This window comes from Humulus lupulus, chromosome 4, assembly GCF_963169125.1.
Source record: "Humulus lupulus chromosome 4, drHumLupu1.1, whole genome shotgun sequence".
NCBI lineage: Eukaryota > Viridiplantae > Streptophyta > Magnoliopsida > Rosales > Cannabaceae > Humulus > Humulus lupulus.
The window spans coordinates 54,035,842-54,057,258 of record NC_084796.1 but is presented as its reverse complement, the minus strand read 5'-3'; positions in this window follow the sequence as shown (position 1 = coordinate 54,057,258).

Genomic DNA, 21,417 nt, shown 5'->3' with positions numbered 1-21,417 from the left:
TTCATACACAATTCCTTGTGAACATGGCCCGCTAACTTGTCAATGCCACCCTTTGAGGTAAACAAGGGTCTCTGATCCTTGAATAACCTCGGTGCGTCCGCCCATGGAGTTACATCTTCATATCCTTAGTAACTCGGGTTACGGCTTCTTTATCCTTAGCAACCCAATTTGATGTGTCGCGTTCATCACGCTAACATCCATTCATATCATACAATATTCATACAAGCCAACATATCATCACATTATGGCATTCATAATTCATAACATTTCATTCACACAACAGTCTTACCATTCATAATATAACAATCATAAATTCTATCTAACTTCCTTACCTCAGGTCCAAGCTAAGTAAACCACAACTTCTCAACGAGCCTATACCATAATCAAAACGACATTCCTTAGTTTCACATAATTAGTAATTTTCCATTTCATGTAATTCATGTGTGCATGGGCCATGCACACATAGTATGGGTTACACACAACATACTAATATACTTAATTACACACAAGGTCATAAAAGAATAATGCTCATTCTACTTATATTGCATGCATGATCTTTCCATAAATACTACATGGTTGAATAATAGACATAATTTTGGACGTAAAAGTGAATTTTCATGTAACGTGCATACGTGGGAACGTTATGTAATTGTGTCGTTTAAAACGATAATTCTATGCGTCTTACTTCTATCGTTTTAAAAATAAAAGACTTGTAGCATGTGTTGTTTACCATTGTTTATCTTCTTAAAATTACTAGGTTGATTAAATCTCCCAAGACATTCTTTTTATTTCATAAAAACAATTTTATTTAGCCATTAAGAAAATATAAAAGACAATTTATTATTTTCAAATTACAAAGAAATAACTAAGGCATTGGAAATTATTTTAAAAAGAAAAATACATATGATTACCATGTTTCCTTAGAAAAATCAATTTAATATTGATTAATTGTGTTACATAAATGATGTGAGAAAAATATATTTTAAGTGTGGAAAAATATATTTTATTTGAATTATTTTAAGGCTTAGTTTTATGTAACATAAATTCATAAGTGTCAATTAAATAATCATTTTAAACTAAACTTTCAGCTACCATTTAATTTCTTTAAAATCACAAATAAATTAGATTCAATATTTTCCTTAATCAAAATAAAGAAAAATCTTAACTATTAAAATATACACTCATACCATATTAAAAATACTATTTTTAATATTACCATAATTTAGGGTATTAATTTATTTCAAATACTAATCAAATTCATTTTATTGAAACACACTTTACATTTTTTTTTTATAAAAATTCCAGCAATCATATTTATCATTAAAAATCACTATATTGAATTTAAAACCTCATATTTTTCTAAAAATATAATAAAAATTCTGTAGGTATTTATTTGAGGAAAATATCATTTTATTGTGACTTAAAATACCCATTTTAATTCCATAAAATCAACATAGCATTAAGGACATTACTTATGTATGCAAATCACTATACCACCAAACTTATTACCCAATTATTCACAAAAATCAGCAAGCATAATTAATCATGAAATTCATCTTTTATCTCATGCCTTTCAAAAATTCCATACAAATCATACATGTCCAATAAACACAATAAATCACAAATCCTAACATGATCTTATTATACAAATAAATCAAAGAACATCACTAACACATATTCATATACAACCTTATGAAACATTATTCTATTTCAAATGAATTCATACATGCAATCCAACAAAACAATAATAACAACATGCATTAATACATAAACACCATTATTCATATATGCCTTTATATTAAACCTAACATGTTTCTATCATTTTTCATGCATACCATAATATCATATACATCCTATCATGTTTCTAAAATCACCATTATTTCAAAACATACAAGGAAAACAATCATGATTGAACCTTTTACCCCTAGACCGAAACACTCAAGATCCACCACAAAATATCACAAAATTCTCATCTATCTTTACATGAAGCCTAGCATGCATCTATCATCATTCTTGCATATTTTTACATAAATCAATGGTCTAAAATAATCATAGCAACATAAACACAAAATACAACCCTCATATAAATCTCATCAAACACATATCCTCTCAAACATTCCCATGAGCCTCTTTAACAAACCCTATTCTTTTCATGAGAAATAAAACCAAACATAACCACCTCATCACCAACTTACAATAACCAAACCATTAAACACCACCAAAATCAACATCAAGGATAGACTCATCAATCCAACATAGGTTAAGAAAAACCATTACCTCTCTTGATTGTTGAATCAAGAATACTCTAGTAAGAAAAACCTTGTCACCTATAGGGGATTTTCAAACACCATACATCCAAAGAAAGAAACCACAAAATAATCTTAGATTAGAGAAGAGGAGAAGACTCTAATTCAATATTCAAAACACCAATAGGTTAGAACTTACCTAGGGTTTCGAAACCCTCTTCTTCTTCTTCTTCTTTTCCTTTTTTCTTTTTCTCTTCTTCCTTCTCTCTAGAAAAATGGCAGCCCTTTCCCTTCTCTCTCTAGCTTGCCACTCTCTCTCTCTTTTCCTCTCTTTAACTCACGGCAGCCAAGAGCAAAAAATGCTCTTCCAATATTTCCTTCTCTTCTTAACCTAATCCTCTCATAAAGCCTCACCAAAATAAATGGTAAGTTCTCCAATCTACTCATCTAATAAGCCTAAAATCCATTATAATAAAGAGTATTTTAAATAATAAAAATGTCAAAATTCCCTTACCCATAATAGCTATAATCTTCCAAAATTTAATTTTAATTGATTGAGAAAAATAAAAGGAATAATGCCATTTCCCTTTTCCCACTCCTTTCCGTCCACCATCTTTCCATTTCTCTTATTTTATATATTTTTTTAAATAAATAAATTAAAATCTAATAAAAGGAAATATAAGGTGTGTAGAAAATCTACACATGTGTACCATGCTACCATGCACTTGCACACACTAAATCACTAGGGTACAACACTATCTACCGTGCACCTTAGTGCATTCAACCAAATCTCACATAATCACATTTTTAAAATAAAATAAATATATATCATTTAACAAATAATTTCACAAAAATATTCTACAAAAAATTCTAACAATTAAATAAAATAACAAAAAACAACTAAATAAAATAAACAACATTTAAATAAACAATTCACCACACTTAACACTTAAATAAAATAAAACACAAAAATTTTAATAAACTAAAAAAAAAAAAAAAATTGGTGCACTACAAAACACTCACAAAGATAAATACAAAAATGGGCAAAAGGACTTATTTGATAAGTAAAATATTTTTCTATGAACTAAACATAATTATTGTATAATTATGTGTAATTAATTAATTGAAAATTAATTAATTATTTGATTTAACAAAAATATAATTAATGTTGAATTAATTTATTTTTGGGATTTTTTTATATTTAAATAATGATGAAAATTGGGAAAAATCACATGCCCTCCCTGGCGTGGTGGACATGTAGTACAGTGCACAGTCACTATGCTACACGCATAAGAAGCTTCTAGAAGACTCTCGGTTCAACAATTTTAGTTATTTAAATATTAAATAAATAATGAGATATTTTAATATGATTAAAATATTATTATTTAAACAAAATCTGATAACTGAAATTGTTTAAAATAACTAATATTTTATTTTTTAATATATTGGATATATTAAATATAGGAGATCGGTTTTTCAGAGCGATACTTTTTAGTGATAGAATATAGATCGTGAAATCTCCCTGAGAGAAATAGAACAGTGCTACAAGCATAGGTCACTGTTCTTCATAAATTTAGGTCCAAACTTTATCAGATCTCATGTGTTGAGAACATCTGATAAATAGATTTTGCCTATTGTTTTTTATATCGAGCCCACACTCATTCTTTGTGTGTTGAGAACATTTTGGAAGATCTTGGTGTGAGATCTCAAGGATTTTAGCCGTACAAAAAGATAGCAGCAAGGAAGGACTTGAGGTAATTTTTTATTCATTACTTTGATTCAATATATATGTATATGTATGTGAAGAAGTATATCTAGAAATCTTGTGGGTTTAAATTAACAATTTTGATTGTTGTTCCGCTGTGCATAATCTTTGATTTGATCTATAAAAACCAACAAATGGTACCAGAGCCATATTCACACACACATATATATATATTGAATCTGTGTGGATTTAGTTTGATGCATTTATTTATTTATGATAAATGAATGGATTGCTTAATATGATTAAATGCATGGAAATGTTGAATCGTTAATTGTATGGTGTTTTTGGGTTAAGATTTGTTCATGATTAGATCATTGTGTAAGTCATTAAGGGGAATAGGATTTAAGTAATTTTATTTGGTTTTTTGAAATCATAAAATTGGAATTCCAATCACACGAAGTCAAAACGAAGCCTGGGATTCAGAATTCAGCCACCGTTCCTCCGAGGCCATCCTCCAAGCCACTGCTGGGGACGTCGTACGGACATCCTTATAGACTGTAGGGTTCTATACAGTGGGCCCCGACAGCACCTTCAAGTGCCACGTGTCCCCGTCTTACTGGTCTATAATTTTTTATTTTTCTGAAATTAATCTGCTATTTTTAAAAAAATTTAAAATGTTAAATATCCTATTTGTTAGAAATTTGATATTTAAATAATGAGATAATTTTGTTATCCTAATAAACTTTTTTGAATATCTTATTTAATTTTTTTTTAAAATAATAGATTTTAATTAAATTAAAATTTTTTTTTAATTAGTGGAAAATAAAATTATGATTATTTAAAATTTTTGTTTTAATTAATCAAGATAATTAGAAAATTGTTTTCTTATTATTATTCTGGACCAACGATACATATCCTATCGAAAGTAAAGTGAAGAAGCTCGATGGAGATCAAGACGTTTTTTTTATTTTAATTTAATTTTATAAAGAGGTTGTAAAATTAGAAATACCCAAAAGCACCCGGTTCAACATTTATTGTTTATTTATCTAAATAATTATTTTCATGTGATTGATAATATGTTCATGCATTTTGTGCCATACATAAAAAAAACCCACACAGTCATAATCATGCATCTCATTGGTAGAAACATGATTATTAGGATTGTCCTATATATTTATATGATTTGTTTTGCGAAACCAATTGCATATAAATTACTTAGTTTTATTCTTTGAAAACTTGGTAAAATATCACACCGTTTTTGTAAGTCTTTATGACTTAATTTCATTAAACCAACTTTATTTTAAAATTGTTTTTTAGTAAAGTTTAGATAAACATAATTGGTAATTTAAAATTGGAAATGGACCTAGAAACTAGCTTTCTTACCAATTTTAATTATGTTCATAAGGTTTAAAGAATCTATAATGAATTTGGAAATAATTAGGCTAAAAACACTTATTTCAAAATAGTGAGCGGGAGAGGGTTGATAACTCAACATCACTCGTGGTCTCCATTATTAATATAACACTGTGAGATATGAATAGCGCCTCGCGGCAACTTTGTTTCTGCCCCCCTATGGAAGGTGTCTAGACATGTCAATAGCAAGGTGATATTTCTTACAAAGATAGGAACTAATTATGTATTTTAGGTTTGACCGACCCTAAGGCGGGATGTCCTAAGTTAAGTCATGAACTCCGAAATAATGGGTTACACTCACAAAGTTATGATTAAGCTTTTGCAGTGGATAATCATAACTTGACCAAACTAAGCGGTACTTTAATGTTTAAAAGAGAAAATAATGAGTTATTTTAAGTTTTAAACAATAAACATAAGAATGTCTTATAAATTCTCTAAGATTAATTTGACCGACCCTAATGCGACACTTTAATTGTTAGAAAGTTTTATCGTGGAAATTAAACTTTATTTTATGTGTTTTAATTGTGCTCATACATCACGTTTAATTTTCGAAACTTTGATATTTATTTTTCTAAATATAATAATATGTGTATTTATTTATTTATCCCCAGAAAAAATGCCTATTGGTGAATTACACACCGATGCTTTTCTCAAATCTTTGGTTTTTAAACCTGAAAATATGCAACACGGGTTTCGAGGCATGTTGACCATTTTTTCTTATAAAAAGATGATGTCAATTGTTTGTAACAAACCTCCAACAGAACCACCTATTGCTACTAGCTATGAAGCAGAAGAAAAATATGCAAATTGGATGAAATCTGATCGGTTGGCACGATATTGCATGCTTTCAACCATGCCTCACGAAACAAAGGAAAAATATATACACTATAACTCAACATATGAGATGTGGCGAGCAATGATAGAGGAAGTCTTTGCTCAGTGTCATCGTTTATATCAAACGGAAAAGGTAAATAAGATTTACATATATTTTTCAACTTTGAATAATAGATTCAAATACTATGAATATCATATTCAAATTTTTGGATAGTAGATTCAAAAATATATGCCACTAATCTATTTTTCTTTTGTTATTTTTCCTTTTACAGAATCAGAACCCTGAAAAGGAGGAAGAGACTGATGAGGATTTAAATAGCAAGTAAAGAGATGGAGAAGTTGGAGAGTAGTTTTATTTAGTAATTTTATTGTTAGAAATGTTAGATTTCTTTAAACAAAGAAAACTACTGTCTAGAAATATAGATTATTATTAGTAATTTTGATTATTAATGTTTAGAAATTTATTTCTATTTTTGCATAACATTTATTTCTTTATTAATAAAGTAGTTATTATTTAAAGAAATTATCTATTTACTTGTTATGAAAAATGTTTTGGGATAAACAAAATTTACATACTTATAATGAATGATTTTTTTTTTATAATTCTGAATTATTTAAAACAGCTAATCCTAGATCTATTAAACTGATTACGATAGTGAAACATATCTGTGGCACTTGAGATTGGGTCATATTGGTCTAGACAGAATAAATAGGCTTGTAAAGGATGGTCCTTTAAGAAAACTATCTATTGGATCTCTCCCAATTTGTGAATCCTGTCTAGAAGGGAAAATGACCAAGAGACCTTTTTCTCCTAAAGGTTCAAGAGCCACAAAACCACTTCAGCTAGTACATACGGATGTTTGCGGTCCACTTAATATACATGCAAGAGGAGGTTATGAATATTTCGTCACTTTCATTGACGATTATTCAAGATATGGTTACCTGTACTTAATGCAAAGAAAATCTGAAACTTTTAGAAAGTTCAGAAAATTTCAAGCAGAGATTGAAAAGCAATTAGGTAAATCACTGAAAGCTCATAGATCTAATCAAGGAAGAGAGTACTTGGATTGTGAATTCAAGGACCATTTGTGTGAGCATGGCATTCAATCCCAACTCACTACATCTGAAACGCCACAGTGAAATGGTGTTTCAGAAAGATCGAGCACAACATTATTAGATATGGTTAGATCAATGATGAGTTTCTCATCATTACCACTGTCATTCTGGGGCTATGCGATTCAATGTGCTCTAAACATATTGAATGTTGTTCCATCTAAGTCTATCCAAAGAGACACCCATAGAATTATGGAATGGTTGTAAACCTAGTTTACACCATTTTTTCGAATTTGGGGGTGTCCTGCACACGTGCTTAAAGGGAAGACCGGGAAGTTGGAATCACGCTCTGAAGTGTCATGTTTGTGGGATATTCCAAAGAGACTAGAGGTGGAATTTTCTATAGTCCAAAAAAAAAACATTTGTATCGACAAATGCAACTTTTCTTGAATATGACTATGTTAATAACCACAAACCTCGCAGTAAGTCTTTATCCTAAAACCTTTTAATAATAAAGATTTGTAATTCATATCATAACTGATGATCATTTATAGATCAACCTAAATCCTGAGTGTTCATGAACTCCTGTTCATGTTTATTAAATCTTTTAATTCATTTGTTAAGGTCTCTTCATAGAATGAGGCTAATGACTTTTGTTTTGGAGATTTGATATCATGGATGGCTGGGAACATGTATCAACAATATAGAATCTAATCTTTCCTAACGGATCGTATATTGGTTCCTTTAAGGGTTAATTCTGGAACTGAATGATTTGGAGCTCAAATCTATAATTAGATTATAGATTAATTGTTCACTAGTGAATTAATGGTACTTAAGGAATAAGAAGTAAATTAGAAAGGTAAAATGGTAATTCTTCCATTCTAATTTATGAACTAATTAATTAGAGGGTTGAACTATTGTAAGATGGTTATATCAATGGACAACTTAAAATAAGATTTCTGTAAAAGTATATCTATAACATAAAGAGTTCAATTCTGAATTCATAGTGGAGAAATATTAGAATTAATATATTAACTATTATGATTAAAGAGTTTAATTATTTAGTTTTAATTTATTGGAGCTTAATGTTATAGGTCCATAGTCCCCGAAATGGCTCAAACAAACACTGACAAAGATAAATAAAAAAATGAGCAAAATGACTTATTTGATAAGTAAAATATTGTTCTATGCACTAAACATAATTATTGTATAATTATGTGTAATTAATTAATTAAGAATTAATTAATTGATTTAACAAAAATATAATTAATTTTGAATTAATTTATTTTCGGGATTTTTGGTATTTAAATAATGATGAAAATTGGGAAAAATCACATGTCCTCCCTGGCATGTGGTGGACGTGTAGCACAGTGCACAGTCACTATGCTACACGCACAAGAAGCTTCTAGAAGATTCTTGGTTCAAAAATTTTAAATATTAAATAAATAATGAGATATTTTAATATGATTAAAATATTATTATTTAAACAAAATCTGATAACTAATTAGGTATTTTTAAAATTTTTTAAAATAACTAATATTTTATTTTTTGATATATTAGATATATTAAATATAGGAGATCAGTTTTTCCGGAGTGATACTTTTCAGTGATAGAAAATAGATCATGAAATCTCCCTGATAGAAATAGAACAGTGCTTCAAGCATAGGTCATTGTTCTTCATAAATTTAGGTCCAAACTTTATGAGATCTCATGTGTTGAGAACATCTGATAAATAGATTATGCCTATTGTTTTGTATAGCGAACCCACACTCGTTCTTTGTGTGTTGAGAACATTTTGGAAGATCCTGGTGTGAGATCTCAAGGATTTTAGCCATACAAGAAGATAGCAGCAAGGAAGGACTTGAGATAATTTTCTATTCATTTCTTTGATTCAATATATATATATGAATGTGAAGAAGTAGATCTAGAAATCTTGTGGGGTTAAATTAAAAATTTTGATTGTTGGTCTGCTACATATAATCTCTGATTTGATCTATAAAAATCAACAAATGGTTCTAAGGTTCCAGCTGCCTAAACCAAACATATCCCTTTTTGCCAAAAAGTCCAAAATTCCCTTATAACTAACTTAGATCCTCTAGTGAGCTCAAGGGAAATTCCATCAATTGCCATTTCCCGTAAATCCTCCAGTGTTCCTCTAAATCCCAAACTACCTCAAAATAATAATAATTTAATCTCCCATTACCAAATAAATCCCAGTAATGTACTAAATTACCAAAATACCCCTAGGCTCACCCCGAGTCGGGTATTTAATCACCATTGTGATTTTTCTGCTACCTTGCTTACCAGGATCGCCTCGCATCGAGTAACCCAAATATATCTACATAATAATGTGGTCTCAATCACACACACGCATATCTACAATTATACCCTCAACGGGTCAAATTACTAAAATGTCCTTCTTATAAGAAACGGGCCCACACACATATTTAATATTTCTAAACATGCAAGCATAGTTATATTATAATATAATTCACATAATGACATGCTCATACTATATTAGCACATAATTAAAACAATTATTGCCTTCCGCCCCTTTAATCCAGGCACTAAGCCATATTAAGGAATTTGGGATGTTACATATTTCGTCAGGCAAGTTATAAAGCAAGAAATAACGAGCCAAATGATTGGACTTACTCCAATCACTATATTGTTCATGTTCTTCATAGCCATGTGAAAAGGATGTAACTGATGGGGGTCTTCAACAACCGCATTCATTAACATTTTAGTTTTGAGAATGATCATTATTCCCGAAAACAAACAATGCATGTCATTAAGATCAAATGTGAGAGTTTCAAGGAAGATATCAAGGGTATGTTTAGGAGATGGCATGACTTCTAGAATAAATAAATAATATCATGAAATGAATTTTAGCACATATTATGAATGTCAGTAAGTTTTAGAATAGTAAATATGATGCACTAATGCAACAAATTTAAATAACACATAAAAATAATTATTACTAATTCCATGATAAATTAATTAGAAAATTAATGGATCAGCCTTAGGGTAGGTCAGAATAATCTCAAATTCCATAAGTGAAAACTTAAAATCAACTATTTTCTCTTTTGACTTACGAATAACCGCTAGTTTGGTCAAGATTAACTTGTCCGCTCGAAAGCATAGTTAACCTTTCTGAGTGTAACCCATTAGTTTAGATTAATAAGTTAACTCAAGAGTGTGTCTTAGGGTTAGTCAAACTTGAAATGCCTCATTCAGTCCTATTCTTTAAAGTAGTTAACCTTGAATAATAACATAGTAAAAAACCTTCCTTAGTGAGATGTGAACAAAGGAGCCTCAAGGCTCATTCCATGAAACATTGGTGTTAACTAATAATGGAGACCATAGAAGTTATTGTTATTACTCCTGCTTTCACTCAATATTTTAGAATGTGTTCTCTTAAAACATCATATTCTTTTAATTAATTAAATTAATCAAATTAATTTACCGAATGATATTCTAATAATTACTAATCTCATTAATCATTTAATCATTGTTGTACCCTAAAAATACCAGCTCAATTTTCTTGCTCGGGGTACAACTGACACGTAATTAACAAAGGTTGCAAGACTTTAGAAAATATTTCGTTAACTCTAGACGCAACAACTAGAGGCTGTGTCACTAAGTCTGGGACAACTCAGGATCCTTCAGATTGTTTGAAGTGCTGATGACCGGTGTCTAGATCGCCTTCATTAGGCTCGAGCATTATCTAAGCCAAGTCATCCTGCTCAAGTCATATCCAGTTCGAGAATGGCATCTAGCTCGAGGTGGTTCAAAGATGCGCATATGGAAGAATCCCTACAGACTCGAATGCCTAATATGTGCAATAAATGCACATGATCGTTAAATACATTTATTGATTGATGTAAACAGAAATAGACTTAATTAGGGTATTTACGTATCTATTTATTTGGGAAATTACCCAATTCTGTATGCTACCATTCATGTTACGGTAACCCAATATTGTCCATCACAATTCCCTATAAATATAAGGGAAATTGGCAAAAGGGACATACATCTTGTAGTCGAAAACTCTACTGAAATTGTCATAAACATTCTCTTCAAGAGTTCCTAAACAAGAATAAGAGTGACTCGTGGACTAGGCGGATTTTAACCACTGAACCATGTTAAAAGTTTGTGAATTTACATTTCCAGTTTATTAACAAGCTTAATCTCTCTAATCATATTTCTTAATCCCCTATTGCCAAAAAAGCACGTCAAGAGATTAGTGCTTTCATCGAGAGAAAGATTAGGCTTGAAATTTGTTAGAGAATATTCAACATAACAATCAACATGGTGGTAACTCGCTCTATACGTGACAATGAATCAGAGAGATATGGGGATTATGGAGATTACCGTGTAGTTGACCCAACTGGAGAGGGTACCTTGTGCAGTGCGATCTTGGAAAATAGCACATGAACCAAGACGATCCTAAAAGTTCTGCTTTGCACCCTCCAAATCCAAATGCTGGATATTTGACTACCATCGAAATAGAGAACGCCTATCTAAGGACCCACCTTGCCCAGGCTAACAAGCGAATAGATGAGATATTGGTTCGATTACCTCTCCTTGAAACCGATGAGAATGTCGGAAGGAGGCAATTAGATCCCACCAATCTTGGTCCTAGATGAAAAATCGACCCAAAGTGAGTCGTTCTATCATAACAGCAACCCCGAGCTCCGTGCCTTCTGAATGGACTCCTAGAAACAAGCCACGTGCTAATAATTTCATGAATGAACAAGTGACTCACACTCAAAGAAATCAACCTAGTCAGACAGGGCGAGTTGAGATTGCATCGAGAAGGGTGGAGGCCCCTATAAATCCACCAGCACCTCAACCAGCAGCTCAGGTGCAAAGAAACGAATCTGTGTTGCCACCAAATTGTGAAATTGGGGTAGACAGTGGGCTAGCTGATCCGGTGCGTCCTGGCAGAAGACGAATATCCTTGCAAATAAGGCACCCTCCATCTCACACCTCGCATACAAAGAAATGTTTCGGTTCGTAGGAATGACAGGAGAAATGATGTACCTGTAGAAGATACATATGTCCTACAATCTCACAGGAACAATCAAGCCACACGACCTCAGCCGCGAGTAGTAAACTTCGTGAATGGTAGCTATTGGATGGAGAGCCATTGTGGGGGGAGAATTGAGAATGTACGCAACACGCACTCCTAGAGACATGAGAAGGACCTGAGAAATCTATTGAGCTCAACCCAAAGGTTGCGTTCCAATCCTCAGTCTGATCTGCACGACCATCTAAACGTGCAAAGAGGACAGTCAGCTCGTTACAATGATCTGAGTTACGATCAGATGATTGGAAATCTGTCAATTGTGCATGATAATGGGGACAACCTCCCTAACCGAGCTCTGGCTTGGAGGGAAAATAACCCATATAACATGCAAGATAGGATGGGATCTGGTAACTAGATCCCAAATAACATAGAAACGAAGGTTCCAACTCTTGAATGACTAGCCTTGATGGAGGAGCTAATGAAGAGACTTTTGTCAAGGAAAAACGTGGATGATTGTGATTCTTATGAGGAGGTCGCGCCTTTTGCTCCTCATATTGCAGTAGCTCCCTATCCTATGGGCTTCAAAATGCCCAACATGCCCACATGCGATGAAACAACTGACCCGTCAAACGACATCGGGACCTTCAACATTTTGATGGGATCCCACAACGCCGACATCAACCTACACTGTGTCCTGTTCCCAGCCATGTTAACAGGACCAGCCAAGTTATGGTTCAACAAGTTTCAAAGGCACTCAATCAATTTTTGTAAATAGTCATCCACAAAGTTCAAAAAGCGATTTCGAGCTGCGAAAGAAGTTCGAGTAGAAGCTAACTCACTGGCCAATATAAAATAGCAACCGAGAGAATCCCTTAAGGCATACATCAACTGATTCACAAAGATATCAGCTCAAGCTAGGGACGTTGATTATAATGCCAAGCTCATTGCCATGCGGTCAGGAATCAATGTCAGAGGAAAATTGTGGAAGGAACTCCAAAGGAAATGAGTGAACAGTACAGACGAGTTCTTGGTTCAAGCTCATTAATGGATTAACATGGAAGAAGCGGAGTATGCAATTGCAGAAACCAACCAGACCCATATTCAGCCCTGGAGTGGCAACAAATGGTGTTGCTATGACTCAGCCTTTGGTCCATAACAATCAGACAATGAATAACAAAAGAAAAGGGAATGGTTAGGGTGACCAGACTATGTCCAAAAAGAATAAGCTCGGGGAAAAGTACACTTCTATCATGACCACATATACTGACCTAACAGAAACGCGGGAACATATTTATCTGTCCATCTTCCATGGAAGAAGCCAGAGCCCCTGAAGCACCAGTAGGCAAAGAAAGATCCGACTAAATTTTGTCATTTTCGTAACGACATCGGCCACAACACTGACGATTGCCATCAATTAAAGGATGATATCGAGACACTTGTCCAAGTGGGATCGTTAGCGCAATTTTTTGGAATAGGGTAGCTCCTAATCAACCAGCAGCGCAAAATCCTCAACCAGCTCCAGGGAACCAAGCCAATTCACCAACACCTCTCCCTACTCCAGGCAGTCAGATCTTCCCTCCACCTGTCAAAGGAATGTAAATAGTCACTACTGCAGGCAGACCTCATCAAGCAAGTATGAGCAATGGAGCTTAAAAAAGATATGTTCAGGAGCAAAAAACTCATGAGGGCGCAGTATTTACTTCGGAGCAGAGGTTATCTAAACAATAGTGATTGGATAAACAACCAATCATTTTTATGGAAGAAGACGCTAGTCACGTCCAATTTCCTCATAATGATCCGCTGGTGATAACAATTTAGCTCGCTAACCATAGAGTAAGAAGAATCTTGATTGACAATGGAAGCTCGGTGAATGTGACATTCAGGCCCACTCTTGAAAAATGGGATTATTTGTGGCCGATCTTAAGGCGACCTCCATGACTCTTTATGGGTTTTTGGGAGAATGAATTGCAGCAATAGGTACGATCAAGCTCGTAGTAACTCTACGAGATGAAGCTTGAGTTGTTGCCAAGATGCTTGAGTTCAATGTAATTGAGTGTCCAACTACCTACAACACAATCTTGGGTAGACCAGTGGTGATGGAATTTGAAGCCATAACTTATATTCACCATTTGGCCATAAAGTTCCCCTCATCCATGGGGATATGCACGGTAAGAGAGAATCAACTTACTGCCAAGGAATGCTACAAAATTTCCATGAAGGGCAAATCACAACCTGGGAAGCAAGCCATGGTGATAGTTGAAGAGAATGAGGAGCCTCAGGCAATGGTTACCATTGCTGAAGAGGTAGAAGAACCTAATAGGTAAGACAACGAGGTTTCCCAATCAGAGGAAATAGACCCAAGAATATGTGAAGACCGATTTGAACTTTAGGACTTAGAGGAGCTAGAAGAAATAATTCTCAATCCAGAGACACCTTGGAGAGTGGTAAAGATTGGAAAGAATCTAGGAGCTAAACGAAAAAAGGAATTGGTCGAGTTTCTGAGGAAAAACCCCGACGTCTTTGCCTGGACACACAAAGATATGGTGGGGATTAGTCCGAGTATTATTATGTACAACCTACACCTGGAAAAAAAATTGCCTATGAAGAAGCAGAAATGAAGGCTATTAAGGAAGGAGCGAGGAGAAGCTTTAGAGGAAGAAGTTGCTGGCTTACTGAAATGCGGATTCATTACGGAGGCAAAGTACCTGAACTGGATTGCCAATCCCATTCTGGTTCCAAAGCCAAACGGAAAATGGAGGACCTGCATTAAATTATCCAACCTCATCAAAGCTTGTCTAAGAGACTGTTTTCCACTACCAAGAATAGAACAACTAGTTGACGAAACAGCCGGCCACGAGCTCATGTCCTTCATGGACGTGTATTATGGATATAACCAAATCGCGATGAACCCTGCGGACTAAGAGCACACCAGCTTCATGATTGAACACACTGTATATTGCTACAAAGTTATACCATTTGGACTAAAGAATGTTAGTGCCACGTATCAGAGGTTGATCAATAAAATGTTCATGGACTAGATGGGGAAAACATGGAAGTGTATGTTGTTGATATGCTCTTCAAGTCAAAAACTACCAATAACCATGTATCTGATATGGAAGAATGTTTTGACGTTCTGAGAAAGTATGATATGATGTTGAACCCCCAGAAATGTACATTTGGGGTCTCATCGAGGAAATTTCTTAGCTTCATATTTAACTCAAGGGGGATCGAAGTAAACCCTGAAAAAATCATATCGCTATTAGAAATGTCATCGCTCAGGTCGCAGAAAGAAGTCCAGAGCATAACTGGAAAAGTCGCAGCCTTAATTCGGTTCACATCCATGTCGATAGACAAAAGTCTTCCCTTATATAATTTTCTCAAGGGAAATAGACGATTTAAATGGACAGAAGAATGCGAACAAGTATTTCAAGATCTGAAGAAGCATCTAGCTAAACCCCTTGTTTTATCAAAACCAGTTGTTGGGGAATGCCTATACATGTACCTTGCAATAATAGAGAATGCAATCAACGCTATGTTAGTTCAAGAAGAAAATTGGCTGCAGAAACCAGTGTAAAACATAAGTATGAGGCTTCTGGGAGCTGAATTATGATATCCTCTAATTGAGAAGCTCGCGATCTGCCCAATTTTGGCCTCGAGAAAGCTCATGCTGTATTTTAAATCGCACACTATACACATCTTAACCAATAAACTTTTAAGGTAGGTCTTGCAAAAGCCTGAAGCATCCAGACATCTATTAAAGTAGGCTATCGAGCTCAGTCAGTTCGAGATGTTGTACAGGCCATGAACAGTAATAAAGGGCCAGGCGCTCGCCGATTTTGTAGTTCAATGTACTGGATTCCAAGATGAGCCTATGAGGGAACCAACACAAGAATTGTGGAAACTCTTTGTTGATGGACCATCCAACACAAATGGATCAAGTGCTAGAACAAGCCTAATTACACCTAAAGGACATCGCTTCCATACAACTCTCAGATTTGATTTTGATGCATCCAACAATGATCTAGAATATGAGGCTCTATTGGCTGGAATTTGAGTAGCAAAGGAGCTGAAAGTGAAAGCAATACAATGCTTCAGTGACTCTCAACTCATGGTTAATCAAGTGTTGAGGGAATATCAAGCTCGAGGAATCAAAATGGCAGCTTATTTAGCTAAGGTAAAAAGCGAGATGATAGAGTTTGAGTTCATCTCCATCAAAGAAGTCCCTTGCGAGCAAAACACCAACGCTGACGCTCTAGCTCGACTCACCACCACTAAAGAAGAGGACACATTGAGTATAGTCTCCGTTGAATTCTTAGAAAATTATAGCATAGAAGGGATCGAGCTAATTAGCTCGTTGCCTACTAGAAAAGCAGGACTTCGCTATGCGGTTGTCGCAATCGACTACTTTACAAAGTGGGTTGAGGTCGAACCTCTGGCGACTATAACCTCGAAGAAAGTTCTAGACTTCGTAGTGAAGAGAATAATATGTTGTTTGGGGCTCCCAAAGAAGATCGTGTCTGACAACGGAACTCATTTTGACAGTGATCTGTTCACAAATTTCTGCAAAAAAAATATGGCATAATTAAGAGTTTCTCTTTCGTGGCATACCCACAGGCCAATGGGCAGATTGAAATCGTAAATAAAACTCTTAAGGTGAGTCTAAAGAAATGATTAGAGGATGCTAAGGGGCTATGGCTTAAACACCTCCCACAAGTGCTCTAGGCTTGTAGGACCTCACATCGCATCTCAACTGAGCATGCTCCGTACTCCCTAACTTTTGGAAGCAAGTTATGATCCTATTCGAGGTTATGGTTACGTCACATAGGCAGAGAAACTTTAGCCATGAACGGAACCACGACCTGCTTAATGCATCCCTAGATCTAGTGGAAGAACTATGAGAAGAATCTCAGTTGTAGCTCACCCATTACCAACAAAAGGTGACGCGTTATTTCAACTTGAAGGTCAAAGAGTGGAGACTCGAGTTAGGAGATTTAGTACTTTGAAGGGTATTCCTAGCTAACAAAGACCCTAAAGATGTTGTAGTCTGACCAAACTAGGAAGGACCCTATCAGATCGTGGAGATCTTACTGGAAGGAGCCTTCAAACTAGTTTAGTTAAATGGAGAGATGGTTCCACAAACTTGTATCTCAAAAGTATTACAAATGATAAGAAATCTTTATTAGAATTTATTTTATCTTTTGTAAGGCTTAAGTATAAAAGCCATATTTTCTGTTATTTGAATTTGAATAGTATAAGGTTGTTGTGTAATTTAAATACCACGACAGAATTTTTCAATTTATTCTTGTTATTTAGCATGAGTTGATTATGTGAAAGTGATCTAGAATATTTTTAAATTGTTATCACTTGGGGGGCATATAACCCTCAATAGTCTTTGGAATATTCAGCAAACTTAAGGTAAATTTTTGCAACTTAGAATTTGGAAATTTGGAAAATCTATTGCTTTTTAAAGCTCGAGTTTTCAAACCAATTCTAAATGCAAACAAAGTTAAGAAAACACATTAAGAAAATAAAAATCCTAGAATTTAACTAGGTACAAAAATCCTGGAGATAAACCAGGTTTAAGGCCTGAATCCTAACAGATATGAGCAAATAGGCGATCAAAACTCTTGGATATAACCAGGTCAATGACTAGAAATTAAATGGTCAAACCATATAGCACATGTCTTGACCTAAAAAGCACTTCCTACTACTATGCAAGTGTGTAAAAACTTCAAAGGTTTATAAACACGCTAATAATCAATGGAAAGGGGGAGCATAAAGATTAAACATGCCTCCTTACAAGAGTTTTCCCTCTCATCCCCAGCTCCAGTAGTTTGCTCCTAGGATGACACATCTTCCTCTCCTCCATCAGCTCTGGCCCTAGAAGCCATCTCCACTGTCTCCATGGGCTCATTTCCCAACTAGTCCAGAAACATGGCGAGATACCGCCCTCAAATTTTGGCATCGAGTAACGACAAATCCCCATCCTAATTGTACGCCCAAAACCGATAGAACATCTCCTCCAAGGAGTTCCCTATCAAGGCCCTATGGCCTTTCACTTGAAGATCAAGCTCCTCGATCCGGGTAGCATCCTCCTTGGCCTTGGACAGGGATTTCTCCTCGACCTCAAAATCCTTTAGCCTAAGATCTTCGATATCCTTCAGAAGATGATCACCTCCAAAGCTTGTGCCTTAGAAATTTTATTGTTATTCTGGGAGGTTTCCATAGCTTCCTTGGCCTCTTCCACCTCAGCACTAATTCTAGCAATGCCCCATATGTGAGCCATGCAGGACTGCAACAAAAAATTAATGAGGGGTTAGTTCATGAAAACATGGAACTAAAGAGGAGGATAAGGATAGGACTTATGGTTAAAGACATCCCCAATGTAGAGTCAAGGACGGTCGCTAAGGGTTTCCCTTCTATGGCTTGCAACTCTCTAGTGCTGACCTGGTTTGCATGCCCCATCATATGGTTCATGATATTCTGGAGCAAACCACACAGGGGTTCTGGATGTTTCCCAACCTCAATGTGAGGACCTGGGATCGTGACAATTGGGGTTGCGGCTTGGACGACCTCGGGGATATTCATAGGATCATGAGGATCTGAGGAGGAGCATATTTAGTCATAAGCATGAAAGACTGGGGCTGCTTCTCGCTAGAGCCAGCTCCCTTGGTTTTGGCTGGAGATCCAGAATAGCTCCAGTTCCGGGTGTAGACTTCTTCAAAATCCTCGGCCTCTTGACAGTGGGGCCGGTGTTGAAGATGTCCTAGAGGCTCATATCTTCTTCTAAAGGAACAAACAGAAAAGGTAGAACAAAGAATTATAATTCTAAATGTGTACACAACAAGAAGTAATAGAACAAGAGCCCTACCCTCCAAACTAGAGAAGGAAACTACTACGATTAGTTCCAAATTATGGATCGGGCTACACACAACCTCTAACTCTTGGATTATTGGGGGAGGGGGAGACTCTAACATTACTACTTTGTGGGACTTACTAGGTCTGGGTTCCTCATCTGGACTAGGCTCATATTCAGCCTACCTAATACCTAGGGTAAAGGAACCATGATACAAGGAATGCCATGATAGGAGGTTTGTACAGTATTGTTCCAAAATGGTGGACCTAAAGTGTAAAGTGTTATCTACTGCTATGGTCTACTTAGGGTAGGCAAAGTCATTGCAAACAACCAATTGGTCGATGCACTGATGCAAGGTTACATCCAGGTCCGGGTCTTCGGGATGTCTGCTCACGAGTTGCCTTGGATTGAATCGTGAAAGTAAAAAACTGGAAGCAACTCGATTGATTTCCCTATCATTATTACCTTGGCCAAAGAAACAGGCTATTGTCCCTGATTCAGCATGACCTTGTTCATTATTCTGCCCGCCTTTGGTAATCTTCCTCTTACACACCAACGATGTGACCTCCTCGTCTTTCTCAACCTCCTCAATGAATGGAGGTAGACTATTGGGGGGGACCTCGAGGCCTGATGGCCAGGGTTTGATCTTCCCTTATCATCTTGTAGGCCACCACGGTGGCATCATTCACCACTACCTTGAACTCTTTCTCCTCGGTAGAAGTGCTGGCCAGAGTTTTGTATTGACCCCCAAGAGTCTCAGACAGCGCCGTTCTCTTATAAATAGCTACACAAGATAAACAACTCGTTCAAAATAAGTAAAACTCAGCAAAAGTAAGGAATTTAGATGAAGAGTTTAAAAGTTAAGATACTTACGAGGTCGGCTGAAGTAACGATGTTTGTAGTTCCGGAATCCGTTTTACATAAAGAACTGTTCTTTGAAATCACTCAGATGGCTGGGGAGGTCGATGATGCTGGTGGATTTGGGAAACTAGGTGAGGTAATAAAAACCATTACCTCAGATTTTAATGTCTAGATTAGCCTTCAAAAAGAAAAAAATATAAAATATCCTCTATGGTGGGGACCCCCCACTTGTTCTTGATGAATATATATTTTAACCCTGCGAGGAAGCGATATGAATTTCGCTGGAGATGAAATGGGGCAAGCTTCACGTAGCTCAAGAAGTCCACAAAGTACTGATCCAGAGGGAGGAAGGCACCTGCCTTCAGGTGTTCATCACTCCAGGCCCCGAAGTCGTCCTCCAATGGGGCACAGCTCCGCTCACCTTCCAATGGAGGTTGAGTGTATAAGTTGGTTTTCATCTCAATCCCATGACTTAGCATTATTTTATTCACCTTGGATTGAGAATTAATTTGAGACACAATCCTCTCGGCATCGAAGAAACTGTTAGGTCCTACATCGATGGGGATCTCGGGGGCGACCTGCTTATCCCTTTTTTGAGAAGAGGAGCCTGCCAGTGTCTTTTTTCTTTTAAAAGGCCATGACGATTGTGTTTTAGTTCACCTAATTACAAAATGACTCACTAGAGGCGACCTAGGGATGTTACCTAATTCTAATAACAGAAGAAATGGTGGCTTAATATTCTAAGGCTTTACTACTCAACCTAAAGTATCTATGGGCTAAGTTCTGGCTTAATACCCTGATGTGTGGCCTCACGTGTGCCCCTAATTCACGCGCTCAAATATCGGGAAGGTACTCAAACTTTGAAATTCATGTGTCGGACATGGTGGATTTTAAAAGCGGTTTAATGCTAAACTACCCTAGTACCATGTCTCTTAAGCTACCTGGATTTTAGCCTAAACCCTTCACCTTCCAGGCTAAAGACTAGTACATTTAACCTCTAAACTTAGAAAAACCAAGAACAATTACCTATTTTTATGCATTTAAGTTAACCGTTTCTAGCCCTATTTGCGTTGGCCTATTATAACCCAAACTAATCTCGTGCAGAACCAAAATAAGGCAAAAACACACTGGAAAATTTTATAAACTTGTCAAAAAAAAAAAACTGAGTAAAAATAAATTTAAACCAGAGTAAAGATTTACTTATGGATTGGTTCTTGATCGAGGTAGTAAAAGGATGAAGAACAGCGAAGATTACAGAAAATCTCAAGAGGAAACCATTGAAGGGGTTGAAGGCGTTTATGAGAAAAAATACAGTTAGAGGGTTTTTGAGAATTTTTAGAGAGAAAGAAGAAAGGGAAAAATCGAACGCAAAGGTGGTGCACGCCAGATTTTGTTCTCCTATTTATAGGTCAATTTT